General features: G+C 49.1%; 1 pseudogene; it reads right to left on the bottom strand.

Annotated features, from left to right (window-relative positions):
* Positions 1-4,109: 4,109 nt before the first annotated feature.
* Positions 4,110-14,742, bottom strand: part of LOC120241361 — a 12,883-nt pseudogene continuing 2,250 nt past the window's right edge.

Here is a 14,742-nt window from a genome sequence, read left to right as displayed (position 1 = left end):
ACACCAACAGCAACAACAACAACAAAAAATAGAGCAGTAACCAAACAGAAGTTTCTGTCCTTGGGGTGCTTAATTCTAATGAGAGTGGCTGTGATATTGAGAGATAATAATAAATATAAATTTGATCTTCCCCCCAGTTTCCTTCCCCACAGCTCCTAAAACTCTTGGAATCTTCAAAAAGAGAAGTGTCTTTTTGTAAGGTAATGAGGTGACTGGTGGCTAACGGCTCCCAGATAGCCTCAGGATGTGGGTTGGTTGCCAGAGGAACCAACAAAATGATTAAAGGGTTGGAGCTTCAACCCCATTTCTCCTAAATTCCCTACCTCCCACCCCCAACATCCAGGGATGGGAGAGAGGCTGGAGATAAGGTTTTGTCACCAATGTCCAATGATTAATCAATCATGCCCACGTAATGACACCTCCATAAAAAGACTGTTTTTCCTCAGTTCTGTGAGACATTCTAGCAAATTATTGACCCCTAAGAGAGGGTTGTGGGAGCCCTTAGACTACCGTGGGTTTGTCAGAAGTATGGCAGGCCCATGTGTAGCAACATGGATGGACCTTGAGGGTGTGATGCTGAGTGAAATAAGTCAGGCAGAGAAGGACAAATACTATATGTTTGCACGTATCGGAGGATTAGGAGGAACTTAACGGAGGACCATGGGGGAGAAGAAGGGGGGAAACAGTGGGGAGAGGGAGGTAGGCAAACCATGAGAGACTCTTGAATGCTGAGAACAAACCGAGGACTGTTGGGTGTGGAGAGGAAGAGGGATGATGGGCATGGAGGAGGGCACTTGTGGGGATGAGCACTGGGTGTTTTAAGGAAACCAACTTGACAATAAACTATTTGTTAAATAAATAAATAAATAAATAAATAAACATAAAAAAAAAAAAAAAGTATGGCAGGCCCAAAATTGCCACTGGCCTCTGAAGAGGGCAGTCTTTAGGACTGAGCCCTTCACTTATGGGATCTGACACTAATAGTGTCAAAATTTTATTGAATTGTAGGAGACCTAGCTAGTTTTGGAGAATCGGTTGGTGTGGGTGAAAGAGACACACATTTAGTGTCAGATGTGTTCGCTTTCAGTAGAAAAGAACAGAGAAGTTTTCCTTTAGTTGGTGCAGTAGAGAGGGAAAAGAGTTTCCTTTTTAGAGGCCAAGAATCAAATTATTCTACAAATGCCACTGCAGTACCAATGACTTGTATAAAAGAAAGATGTGTGGTGCTATGGTAACCTGTACTGGGAGATGCCAGCAGGATCTGGGAAGGTTTCTCCCACACAGCAATGATTGAGCTGAGATCTACAGGTAATAAGATCTACGTCCAGGAAAGCAGAGCCTGGTCAGAGGGTAGAGCCTATGCAAAGACCCTTCGACATGGTGAGAGGACATGAAAGAAAGTCAGTGTACCTGGACCAAAGGAGTGGTGCTTCTAAAATTTCAGCAGAAGAAACCAATTATAGGGTGTCAAGGCTAGATGCAAACAAACTACTTAGAAGATGTTGGGAAGGAAGAATTCTCTCTGCCCTTCCAGGTCCTTCTAGTTGAACAAAGAATCAAAGTGACATGAGGCAGAATAACAGAAAATCAAATTTAGTTTTCTACACACAGGGAATCCACACAGACATGAAATTCCAAAGACAGTGAGATAACATGAAGCTTGTGTGAGCTCAGGAGAGAGGTAGGAGTCTAGGGATACAAAGGGGAGTAAGACCATTAGCAGGAAGGTGAGAAGAAAGGTTTGGAGAACAAATGTGCCCTATTAGGCAGATAAGTTTCTTAGGTAAAAAGGATTCTCTGTTAATATCTCACTTCTTGGGGTGCCTGAGTGGCTCAGTCAGTTGAGCATCCCACTCAGCTCAGGTCACAATCCCAGGATCATGAGATGAAGCACTGGAATGGGGCTTCACAGTGAGGGTGGAGCCTGCTTAAGATTCCTTCTCTCTCCCTCTGCCTCTCTCCTCCACCCACTCACACTTTCTCTCGCTTTCTCTCTAAAATAAAATAAGATAAGATAAAATAAAGCTCTTCCTGGCACAGGCAGGCAGATGAGGGGGAGGTAAACAGCTCTTGCTGAATCTGCTGGGTTTTGATTGCTTTTAACTCCAGATAATGTTCATGCCAAAGCAGCCCATCTTGGGAGCAGCCTATTCTTGGTCCCTACACGTGAGACGGATTAACAGTAGAAAATCTAATTTAATTTTGTACATACAGGGAATCCATATATACATGGAAATTCCCAAGACAGGCAAAATGAGGTATATATGTCATCTTGAAATAAGGAGAAGGGGATAGGGGCCTGGGACTTCAAAGGGAAGGAAGTCAATTCACAGGAAGATGGAAAAGAGTAAAATTTGGAGCAAACAAATGTCTGCTGGACCAGACAGAAACAATGGGACATCAAGAAGAATGTTAACAGACAGACTTTGCTAACTAAATTCCTCCCTGTGTACCACCCCAGTGCATGTGATACTGTATTTCTCTGGGCTCACGATTTTCCTCCTGGAACAGGTCATCTGTTTAAATTCTTTGGTTGGGGAGCATCGAGTGAGTATGAGTCTCAACTTTGGACGAGTTTGAGCCCTGCTTCGGGTGAACCCTGCTTCTCTCTCTCTCTCTCTCTCTCTCCCCTCTCTCTCTCTCTCTCTCTCCTCTCGCTCTCTCTTTCTCTGTCCCTCACTCACTTGTGCCCTCTCTCTCTCTCAAAAAAAAAAATTCTTTGGTGGGGGAGGGGGAGTGTCAAAGTTCTTCCTGAGATTTTTGGACCTTGACTGTTTTCAGCTCAGCATAATCTCAATGCTAAAGTGGCTGCCTGAGGACAGCCTGACCTTGGCCCCTATGAAGGAAATTTCAGGATAAGGATTCCATTTCCTTCCTTCTTCTATCAAAAGCAGAAAGAACACACACACACACACACACACACACACAATGGCATAGGTCCCAGATTTTTATGAACCTGATAGTCTTCGAATCTCAAGATAAAATGTTCTCAGCTCTCGTCCATTAGTTATTCATTCATTCAAAAATACTGAAATATCTACCACCAGCCAAGCACTCTATTGCCCTCTGAGTTTACAGTTGTGAAGTAAACAGATACTTCTTGTCCTCATGGAGCTGAGTGTCTTGTGGGGGAGAACAGATGATAAACAAAAAGACCAACAAATTTTAACTCAAAAATTGTGATAATTTGACCAAACTGAGCTGAGTACAATGAATAAGAGGAAAAAATTGCTTAAATAAGGTGGTCAAAAGGCTGCTCCAAGGAGATGAAATTTAAGTTGAATCTGGGCCCATTTACTTCAATGTGAACAGAAGATGAATATGTATATTCACAACACTTAATCACTTCACAAACATTCAACTTTTCTTAAATGAATAAGCCCTCTTATTTTTCTGAACACTTTAAAATACGATTAAACAGAGGCACCTGGGTGGCTCAATAGGTTAAGCACCTGACTTCAGCTCAGGTCATGCATGATCTCATGGTCTGTGGGTTCAAGCTCTGAGTCTGTCTCTGTGCTGACAGCTCAGAGCCTGGAGCCTGGTTCAGATTCTGTGTCTCCCTCTCTCTCTGCCCCTCCTCCACTTGCACTCTATCTATCTCTCTCTTAAAAATAAGTAAACATTAAAAAATAATAACATAAGATAAGACTAAACAAAACATAAACAGGCTATTTTATTTTTTAAGTTTACTTATTTTGAAAGAGAGAGGGAGAGAGAGCACAGGGAAGGGGCAGAGAGAGAGAGGGAGAGACAGAATCCCAAGCAGGCTCAGCACTGTCAGCGCAGATGCGAGGCTCAAACTCACAAAATGTGAGATCATGACCTGAGCCAAAATCCAGAGTTATATGCTTAACTGACTGAGGCACCCAGGTGCCCCTAAACAGGTTATTTTAAACAGAAGCTATGTAGCAGTTTGTTGGTAATTTTGAACTCAGTTTGCAAATGAAATGGGTTTTATGTCTTACTTGGGATTGATGTCCCTCTCTCACCAGGAGTCACTGGCATCAGGTGGCGCTCCAGGTACAGACTTCTTTATCTCTGTGTCTCACAAGGTGATGCCCTTCTCACATTATTTCTCTTGGCTTCTCCACTTGTCAAGGTCAAATCTATTCACTCAGCAAAAGTCCCAGGATCAAAAAGAGAAGAAATTCTTTCTTCAAGGAGCAAGGTAGGAAGGAGGCTGAATGAAACAACGACCACAGGTTAGGAACTGGTGTAAAAGGAAGGGAAGAGAAGAAATGGAAGACAGGCAGACAGGGGTAGGATTTCCAAGAAAAGAAGTCAGAAGCGTGGGTGCGGTGGGGGACCCTTATGGAAGCCAAATTAGGGGCATGGAGGTGAACTACCCTCCGGGCAGGGAGAATGTTCGTGTTTGCAACCAGTGACCATGTTTCCTCATGTCCTGTCACACCCAGCACAGGCTGCTCCCTAAATACACGTCAGATTCACGTGTTTCACGCCTACTCCATGCTGTGAACTGGAGACGCAGAAAGGACTAAGAATGGGCATTGGTCTTGTTCAACGGAGAAGCCAGACAGGGACAAATGCTCTCATAGAACTCGCTCAGTCCCCCCTCAAGTCATTTAGTGGGGTTAGCGGCAGACTGTAACCATTGTGACTGAGCTCCCAGAGGGGTGGCGATTTATCCAGACCTCTTCTCAATGCCGAGAACAACACAGGCACCTTCTAAATGCTTCGGGGCGCCCGGCTGGCTCAGTCGGCAGAGCATGTGACTCTTGAACTTGGGGTTGTGGTTTTGAGCCCCATGCTAAGAATAGAGATTCCTTAAAAGTAAAATTTTAAAAAAAATGTTCTTTAAATTTATCAAATACCCTTTCCAGGAATAAAATAAATAAGTCATGGGTATGAAAAGTACGGCATAGGCATTAGAGTCAATGATATTGTAATAACTTGCATGGTGACAGATAATTACACTTGCGGTGGTGAGCATTTCATGATATACATAAATGTTGAATCACTGTGTTATACACCTGGAACTAATACAATAGTGTATATTAACCATATCGTAATTAAAATAATAATAATAATAAATACTGTATAAACATGAGTTTTTTAAATGAATGAAGTGGACATAAATTATTTATAGTGGGCAAACATCACAAGGTTTTTTTTTAACTTTTTTTAGTGTTATTTATTTATTTACTTATTTATTAATATTTTTATTTATTTCTAGGAGAGAGAGAGAGAGAGATAGTGTGAGCATGGGAGGGTCAGAGAGAGAGGGAGACACAGACTCTGAAATAGGCTCCAGGCTCTGAGCTGGCAGTCAGCACAGAGCCCAACGCGGGGCTCGAACCCACGAACCGCGAGATCATGACCTGAGCGAAAGTCGGAGGCTTAACCGACTAAGCCACCCAGGCGCCCCAGTGTTTATTTATTTTTGAGAGAGAATAGACAGGGCTTGAGTTGGGGAGGGGCAGAGAGAGAGGGAGACACAAAATCAGAAGCAGGCTCCAGGCTCTGAGCTGTCAGCACACAGCTTAACATGAGGCTCAAACTCAGGAACCATGAGATCACGAGCTGAGCCAAAGTCAACAGACTGAGTCACTGAGACACCTCCAGACATCACGAGGCTTTGAGCAGAAAGGTAATGGTGATGTCACCCAGACATCACGAGGTTTTAGGCAGAAAAGCAAGCGGAGTATTTCCTTCTCTTAGAACTCATCACCCCCTGGCAGTGCAGTCAAAGTGATGATCCGCAGGGCTTAGTGTGGATGTGCAATCACCAGCAAGGAGCAGTGGAAAACAAGGACTCTGAAGGACACCCAGCTTTCTGCCCCCCACCAACAGAGAGCAGGACCCATAAGGACTGTGACGTGTGAGAAAAGTCCCTGGAGTCAGCAGCCCCCCCACTCCACCCCCCTGGAAAAGCGGGCTGGGAACAGCACAAGTGAAGAAAGTCTCCTCTACTTCGCAATCAGGAAGTCGCTGGGAGCAAACCAGCCACCAAAGGTGGAGAAGAGCTAGTGGTTGGTGAGGAACCAGAGACAGGGAGCAGAGAGACGTCCAGAAGTCGGCCAAGAAGAAGAAAAGGGGGCAGAGTGTGTTTGGACTGAGCAGTTTCCCGCAACGGCCTGTGGAAGCCCGGAGAGGCCATTCTTGATGCCAGAGGAGCCACAGCCTCGGTTTCCCTCTCAGAGCAGCTCCGGGCTTGTCCGAGGATGCGGCCAAGGAGGTCTGGGGCTCCTCTGCAGTGGGTCTGCAGGATCAGGTGGGCCGGGGGGTCCCAGCAGTGAGCGCAGCGCACAGACCCAGGGTCTGGGGCGGACAGACAGAAGCGGACTGCAGGCCCTGGGATAATGGCACCAGATGGCTCATTTCCTGCCACCCTGGGGACACTTGCTGCTGCCAATGATCCTGCCCCTCCTCGGCCACCTCTAGAGATCAGAGGAGGCCAGGTGGGGATGCTAAGCACCAGGACTGAGGCTGCCAAAGAGGGGGGCTCACAGAAGGAGGGGGTTACCTGAGCAGAGGGGCCCAGTGGGGACAGAGCCGGGGTTCTGACTGACCAGTTCCTGGCAGAGCAGCGATAGCTGTCGCTGACCCCAGATGTCCAAGTGACACAGAAAGTGGTTCCCCACCCCGCCCCAGCCAAGTGGGGGACTGTACTGGACATTATCTCCAGCCTGTGGCAGGAAGCAGGTCAGGGTGACATAGCAGGCTCCATCCTTGGCCATCTCGGAACCGGCAGTGATATTGGGCTCCCACGGCTTCTCTGTGCAAGAAAGGGAAGTTTGAGGTCTGAGGAGACTCTGGTCTGGCCAAGCTGGGGAGAGAGGAGAGGCTGAAGTTCAAATGTGAGCCCTCCTTCCTCAAAAAGTTAACAATAGATCCCCTATGACCCAGCAATAGCACCGCTAGGAATTGACCCAAGGGATACAGAAATGCTGAGGCATAGGGGCACATGGACCCCAATGTTCATAGCAGCACTCTCAACAATAGCCAAAACATGGAAAGAGCCTAAGTGTCCATCAACGGACGAATGGATCAAGAAGATGTGGTTCATCTATACCATGGAATACTACATGGCAATGAGAAAGAATGAAATCTGGCCATGTGTAGCAACATGGATGGACCTTGAGGGTGTTATGCTGAGCGAAATAAGTCAGGCAGAAAAGGACAAATATCATATGTTTGCACGTATAGGTGGATTAGGAGGAACTTAACGGAGGACCAAGGGGGAGAAGAAGGGGGTAAATAGTGGTGTAGAGGGAGGGAGGAAAACCATGAAAGACTCTTGAATGCTGAGAACAAACTGAGGACTGATGGGTGTGGAGGGGGAGGGGGGAGATGGGCATGGAGGAGGGCACCTGTGGGGATGAGCACTGGGTGTTATATGGAAACCAACTTGACAATAAACTGTTTGTAAAAAAAAAAAAAAAAGTGAGCCCTTCACCCTCCTCACCATAGACACACAGGGTGAAATCCTTGGTGGTGTTGACCGGGCGAGTATTCAGGGTGACCTGGCTCTGGAGTCCTGCAGCCTCAGGGGCCTGATCCGCAGAGAGTAGCCGTGCTGGAGGGCATGCAGTCGTCGGCCGTAAGGTCTCTGAGTCCCACCAGCCAGCGTTGGTTTGCCTCCTGGTCCAGGCTGCAAAACAGCAGCAAGTGGTCCAGAGCTCCAGGTAACCATTTTCCACTTCCTGCCCCGCTGGGACCTCAAGGGGCCGAGTGGCGACTCCCTAAGGATACTGATCACCATCTCCCCTGCCGTGTCCCCTCCCAGGAACCCTGGCGCTGCAGACAGACAGAAAACCACAGCTTCAGTGGTTTTCGCCAGGGTCTCCCTGTTCAACTCAGGGCAGCCCAGCCCACCCCCTCCCACCGAGCTCCTCCTGCCCTCCAACCTCCCTGCTGGCTCCCATGGGCCTTCTTCCCCCTCTCCCCTGATCACACTGACCCAGACCCACCCACTCCACTCTCTCGAGGGTGTTAGCCTCTCTCCCCAGGCCTGCAGAGGGCCAGGACCCCGTCCTCCACCATCTGTCCCCCCCAGTGCTGCAGCGCAGGGCCTGTGCTCAGGTGCCAGGTACCTGCACACAAGGGTGGCACTGAGACAGAGAGGGAGCTGCTGTTACTGACTGCGTTTCTGGACCGTGCAGGTCAAGGCCACAGCACTGTCCCAGGGCCTCAAGGAGACACTGAGGACAGATCCTCCATGGGATACAACAGCCCGGGGTCCCAGAGGTATTGGGTCCCAGAGCTCCTCTGCTTTCTGCCGCACAAGTCAGGATGAAGATGCAATGTCCCTTCTCACGGATCCTGGAGCTCAGTGCGGCATGGGGCTGGCCCAGCTGCTCTGTGTGTACAAAAAAGCACCAACTAAGGACTGCAGAACTGCCCTGGGGGCTCCCTTCACAGGGCAGAAAGCACGAGGCATTGACACCGAGACGCTGCACCACCCTGAGTACACACATGGAGACACAGAGGCTGAATCTGCCCACGTCTGTTGGAGAGCTTTGAGTTTTAAAGGACCAGGTCACTGAGTATCTTTTTTTTTTTTTTTTTTTTTTGAGAGAAAGAGAGAGAGAAAGGGTGCAAGAGACTGAGAGGGCAGAGAGAAAGAATCCCATGAAGGGCAAAGAGAAAGAGAGAGAGAGAGGGAGAGAGACAGAAGCAGGGCTCACCCAAAGTGGGCTCGAGCTCACCTGATGTGAGACTCAGACTCATGAACCATGAGATCATGACCTGAGCAGAAGTCAGATGCTTCAAGACTGAGGCACCCAGGGACCCCCCCACTTAGTATGCTTTGATACCCAGAACAACCCTATGAAATAAGTAAGTAGGGAAGGTTTTGTACCTACTTCATTTAACAGGCTCAGAGAGCTTCGAGTAACTTGCCCAGAGTCTCAGCTATTAAGGGGTTAATTCAAGATCCAAATCCAATGGCTCTGACTCCAAAGCCTGGGTTCACACCCTTGCACTGACCTGATGAAGGCCATGTGTCCACACAAGCATAGAACAGTGTTGTAATTATTTATCACCCCAGTAGGGATCTCTGCAGTATACTTTGAGCTTCCAGACCCCCACCAAGGCTTCCCCAACATTTGGCCCTGTGCGTTTGAGGTTTCTCCCACTCCCTTGTACTCTCTTCAACCTGCACCCTATCCCTTCTTCCCCCAGGACCAGGAACTCAGATGCTTCCAGAAGATATCCATGTTGCCATTATTTGCCCACCGGCCTCCCCAAGCCAGAGCCAGGAGGCGTGGGGGGTAGCAGGAGAGCAGATGCAGACAATGGGCAGTCAGGACTCTCTCAACAAGGCCACAGGCATGGGAGAAGGCTGCTCTGTTATTCGGCCTCAGCCCTGGGGCCCTCCTGATAGCAGCCCCAGGGGCGGCTCCACCAGACAAGATGGGACTACAGAGCCCTGAATGCCCCCAGGAGAAGGCAGGCTGGGTGACTTTCTGCTACCTCTTCCGCTGTGTCTCCTCCAGCCTGGGTCTGGGCCCCAAAACCTCCCCCTATGACTCCTTCTGCAGCACATGAATGTAATGACAAACCAGAAGCACAGGATGTGGCACTGAGGGGCATAAGTTCTATTCCTGGGTCTGCCACTTTCTGTCTCTGTGTTATTTTTTTCTCTCTGAGACTGCTGCAGCAGCTTGGATAGAAAAACCCCTTTCCAGCCAGCTGCAGCGCTATGGTGAGACCCCGTGACTTGGAAAGCCCCCTGCAAAGGACAGAAATCTGGTCTGTTATCTTCACTCTTGCCATTCCACTGGAGCATAGAGGAGGGACTCTCCCACCAGCCCTAGGCCCACCTGGGGAGCAATCCCACTGACGTCCCAGAAGCCCCAGAGTACCCTTGGCCTGCGTGAGCAAAGGCCATGGCTGGCCCAGCCTGATTTATGGCAGAAAGGCTTTCTCCCCAACCATGTGAACCTGACCCGGGAGCAATTCCATCCTCCCACCAAGGGGTGGCGCCTGGGTGGCTCAGTCGGTTAAGCATCTGACTTTGGCTCAGGTCAAGATTTCGCAGTCCATGAGTTTGAGCTCCTCGTTGGGCTCTGTGCTGACAGCTCAGAGCCTGGAACCTTCTTCAGGTTCTGTGTCTCCCTCTCACTCTGCCCCTCTGCTGCTCTCTCTGTCTCTCAAAAGTTAATAAACATCCCCCCCCCGCGAAAAGAAATTTTTTTAATGCCTCATCAAGGGATGCCTGGGAGGCTCAGTGGGTTAAGTGTCCAACTTTGGCTCAGGTCATGATCGCACGGTTCGTGGGTTCCCACCCTGTGTTGGGCTATCAGCACAGAGCCTGGAACCTTCTTCAAATTCTGTGTGTCCTCCTTTCTCTCTGCCCCTCCCCATTCGTGCTCTGTCTCTCAAAAATAAATAAACATAAAAATTTTTTTGATGCCTCATCAAATAGGAATATTTCCTATCACACAAATACAACCCGAGAAGCATCTCTTCTTTCCCGCCAATACTCAGCTTCCCCAGGTTCATCCTCACTCGCTAACTGTAGCTTCTTCTTCCCACTGGAGAGAAATAGCTCTGCCGTGGCTCCCTGGTGACCTTGCCCATGTCCCTCAGGCAAAGGCTTGGAACCAGGGGCTAATCTGAGTCTGGGCAAAGTGCCCTGTGATCTTCCCAGAACACGAGAAGACAGTGGCCTGTGAGGCCCCGAAGACCAGCTTCACTGACCTCTCTGTCTCCACTGGGAGGCACTCTGGTGAGTCAGTTTCTTACCAGAAAGGAGGTTCCTGCCCACACCCCGCCCCCGCTCACGACAAACCTTCCAACTTCACCACCGGAACTGTGCTCAACTGGCCCTATTTGCCTTTCTTTCTGTGCAAAGGAGTTGGGTTGCTCTTTTACTATCGATATGAGTAGTAAGTAATAATAATACTTTCTAAATGAGTATAATATGACTCTAAGATGGGCTTACTCTTGCTTTACTGGCCAAATCAGTCTGCCTTTGGCCTTCCTCACTGCTGTGAGTAGCTGACACTCACCTCTGACACCTCAGGGGTAGTTTCTGCCGCTAAAACAATTTCTAACTATCTCTAAGCAACATGATCACAGCATTCACATCGTGTACTTCTCACGAGATGGTAGTGTTCCTATTTTAGCACCGAGAAAGCTCGCAGCCACTCAGGATCGTAGCTCTTGGGGCTGGATTCTATTCTCCGCCCACTACAGACCCAAGGGGTTCTGCTGCAATCGGTCTGGGGCAGGTCCTGGGCCTTGACATTGTTCAGGACATTCTCCCAGGCAATGCTACTTTACACTTTTTTTTTCTTTTTTGTTTTGTTTTTACAGTGAGGACATGCTAGTCTTGTAATTCACAAAATTGTAAATGTTTCTAAAAGAGATATGGGGAAGGCCGTCAGAAAGACTGAAAATGGGTACCACCCTCACACCTGTTACCCAGGACACTCACCGTACACTTGCAGACTGGACCCCCGGGGGTGCGTGATACAGGAGCTCCTCAGGTTAATGTGGGGGAAAGGGCCCTGCATCCTTCAGGCTGTTGATCTGCAGGGAGTGGCCTGGGCCCCCCACACTTACATGACCTTGGTACTGGGCTTCTGCCTGGTAAAAGGTGTCTGGCCCTCCACTTCTGCCAAGGTTACGGTGGCTGTTGCCGTGGATACCGAATGGGACATCCAAGAGATGCTCTTCACTGGCCATCCAGAATGTAGCTGAAGGGGCACAGTGACACACACCCCCCCCCAGGGTCCCAGTTACCATCACAGGGTCTGGGTCGTCTCTGGAAACCCCTGGCCCTGCAAACGTTGAACAGAAGCTTCAGGAAGAGCCTGACTAAGCCAGAGGCTCACAACTTACCTGAGAGAGTCAGGTGAGTGATTATGACAGTAAAACCTTGGATTGCGAGTTACTTGTTCTGCGAGGGTTCGTAAGACGGGCAAACATTTCTAATACATTTCAACGTGATAAACGAGTGATGTCATGCAATATGCATAGTATGTGACACCAAATGTCACCTGATCACAACTGAGCCAATGTTGCTTGAAATTTGCTTTGATATAGGAGTGCTTTGTATGACAAGCATGTTTCCAGAACGAATTAGGCTTGCAAAACCAAGGTTTTACTGTACTCCCATTTTATAAATGAGAAAACGGAGACCCAAAGAAATTAGGTGGCTTACTCAAGACAACATGGCTAGTTGGTAATAGAACAAGAACACAGGTCAGCATCCTTTCCTTCATGCCAAAGGAGTCTTCCTCAGCATTGATATTAACTAATTCACATATAATAAAATAATTAGTTGATGCCAAGTGGAAAGTGGAAAGGTGAGAGAGGAAAATTCCCAGGAGGTGCCTGGGGAAGAGCAGATGATCTCTGCTGGTACTCTGAGCCACCCTCTAGCTGATCCAGGCAATAAGAGCAGAGCTCACTTAGCCCAACCCCACCACAGCAGAAACTGCCCGGCACCACTTCGCATAATGGCTTGTTTGGACACTACTGAACAGAGGCCCAGCTAAGATTCTGAGAACTTCGCTCTAGAGCTGGAAGGTTAGTGTTGGGCTGGGTCAAGTGAGCTGAAGGGTGGTCGGGGGACAGTCATTCGATGCCAGACTACTTGGGAGAAGAGGGTATGCATCAGGGCTCTAGTCAGACTGCCCGAGTTCATACCCTTGCTAGGTCCTAGCCCTGTGACCTTGGACAGGTTACTTAACCTCTCTGAGTCCTGGCTTTCTCACCTGGGAAACAGGGAGCGTCACCTCCAGGATTTTGTGGGGGTTAAATGAGATAATGCAAATAAATGCCTCACTCTTGGTGTCATTAAAGATTTTTGAATATCATTGGAATGAGTTGGTGAATGCATCTTGTTTGCAGCCTCACCAAAACTACCTGGCACCCAGGCGCCTGGCTGCCTCAGTAGGTACAGCATGCAACTCTTGATCTTGGGGTTGTGAGTTCAAGCCCCACATTGTGTGTAGAGCTTAGTTTAAATAAATAAAAATATTTTTAAAAAACTAGGTATGGGGCTCCTGGGTGGCTTAGTCAGTAATCATCTGACTTCGGCTCAGGTCATGATCTCATGGCTTGCAGGTTCGAGCCCCATGCAGGGCTCTGTGCTGACAGCTCAGAGCCTGGAGCCTCCTTCAGAATCTGTGTCTCCCTCTCTCCCTCTCTCCCTGACCCTCCCCTTCTAGCACTCTGTCTCTTTCTCTCTCTCCAAAATAAATAAACATTAAAAAAAAAAAAAACAACACTAGCCAGCACCCTTGTGGAGAAATGAAAACTACCGCTGCTCATAGCATGACCCATCTCTGTCGGAGAATTCTTGCAACACTGACATGCACCCCCAGGAAACAGGAGGTCTGAAACTGACCCAGGTGTGCTGCACGGTGATTCAGAAGGAAAAGGCTGCATGGTTCCAGAAGGTTCAGAACGGGATCCAAAAGCACCAGCTGCATCACGAGTCCCAGGCCAGGTGCTGAGTCTCTTGGTCAAAAGTTGGCCTGACCTGAGATGTCCTGTAGCTGAAGGGACGGAGGAGGGGGGAGGGGGTACTGTGGGGGTAGGCGCCCCAAGCTGGGGCAGGTCAGCGTCCTGTGCACCCATCACGGAACATCCTGGGGTCCAGTTCTGTGGAGCTCCGCAGGCTCCCACCTGGAGAATCGTGCACGCCGCCGGGAAGCATACCGAGATGGCCAGTGTTGGCACGCGGGACCCAGGGCCTGAAATCCAGCCCGAGGACCTCCACCCTGACTGAGCAGCAGCTTGACCTGTCCTTGTCGACCGGAGTGCAGTGACTCATTAGGCCTCACCAAGTGCTGCTTCCTTGCTGGACCCCGGTGGTCCAGCCATGCCCCTTCTCTCCACCCCCAACCCGGGTTTCCTTCAGCCTGTGCTCTCCTGGGCCTTTGAGTTTTAAGCATTCACTTCACCCTGTCTCACACAGAGGGCGCTGCCCTCTCCTTGTCGTTCACAACCCCAGTGAGAGGAGAAGGGAATTCGTATCTGAGCGAACAAGGAAGGGGGTGATTCGGCACCTGGGTCCCACGCAGTGGGCGCATGTAGGGCTTCTTGGTCTGAATCCTGTTTCCGGATTCAAGTGAAGGGAGACACAGGGGGTCAGATCAGGACATGAACCCCAAAAGCTAGACATCATGCTGAGTAGGGTAAGCACATCCCAGCAAACTTGTAAGGAGGGTGTTCTTATTCCCACGTTAGAGAGAAAGATCATGAGACTCAAAGCTCTTGAGAAACTTGCCCAAGGTCACCAGCTAGGAAGCGGCAGACTCCGTATTAAAAAAACAAAAAACAATAAAACCCCAAGTTCATGTGACCCCAAAGCTGACGCCATCAACTCCACTGTGCTGCCAACAATGGGCTTTCATCGTCCTATTTCCCCCCTGGGTCCTGCTGACCTCTGTTCCCACCACACCTTAAGCATAGGACCCAGCACACAAGAGCATGAATAGATGTTTCCAGAACCAAACCGAACCGAAGAACTAAACTTTTTTTTAATGTTTATTTATTTTTGAGAAAGAGAGTGGGAGTGGGAGTGGTGCAGAGAGAAAATGGAGAGGGGGACAGAGGTGAGCCAGATGTGGGGCTTGAACTCATGAACTACAGGATCATGACCTGAGCTGAAGTCCGACGCTCAACCGATTGAGCCACCCAGGCGCCCCTGTTTGCTTATTTAAATAAGTTACTGGAGTGCCTGGGTGGCTCAGTTGGTTAAGCGTCTGACTTCGACTCAGGTCATGATCTCACAGCGCATGAGTTCGAGCCCCGGGT

The sequence above is a fragment of the Hyaena hyaena genome, unplaced genomic scaffold (genome assembly GCF_003009895.1).
Source record: "Hyaena hyaena isolate Hyena2069 unplaced genomic scaffold, ASM300989v1 scaffold_281, whole genome shotgun sequence".
In the NCBI taxonomy this organism is placed as follows: Eukaryota; Metazoa; Chordata; class Mammalia; order Carnivora; family Hyaenidae; genus Hyaena; species Hyaena hyaena.
The sequence above is the reverse complement of the archived record's forward strand: the minus strand, read 5'-3'. Positions and strand labels throughout refer to the sequence as shown.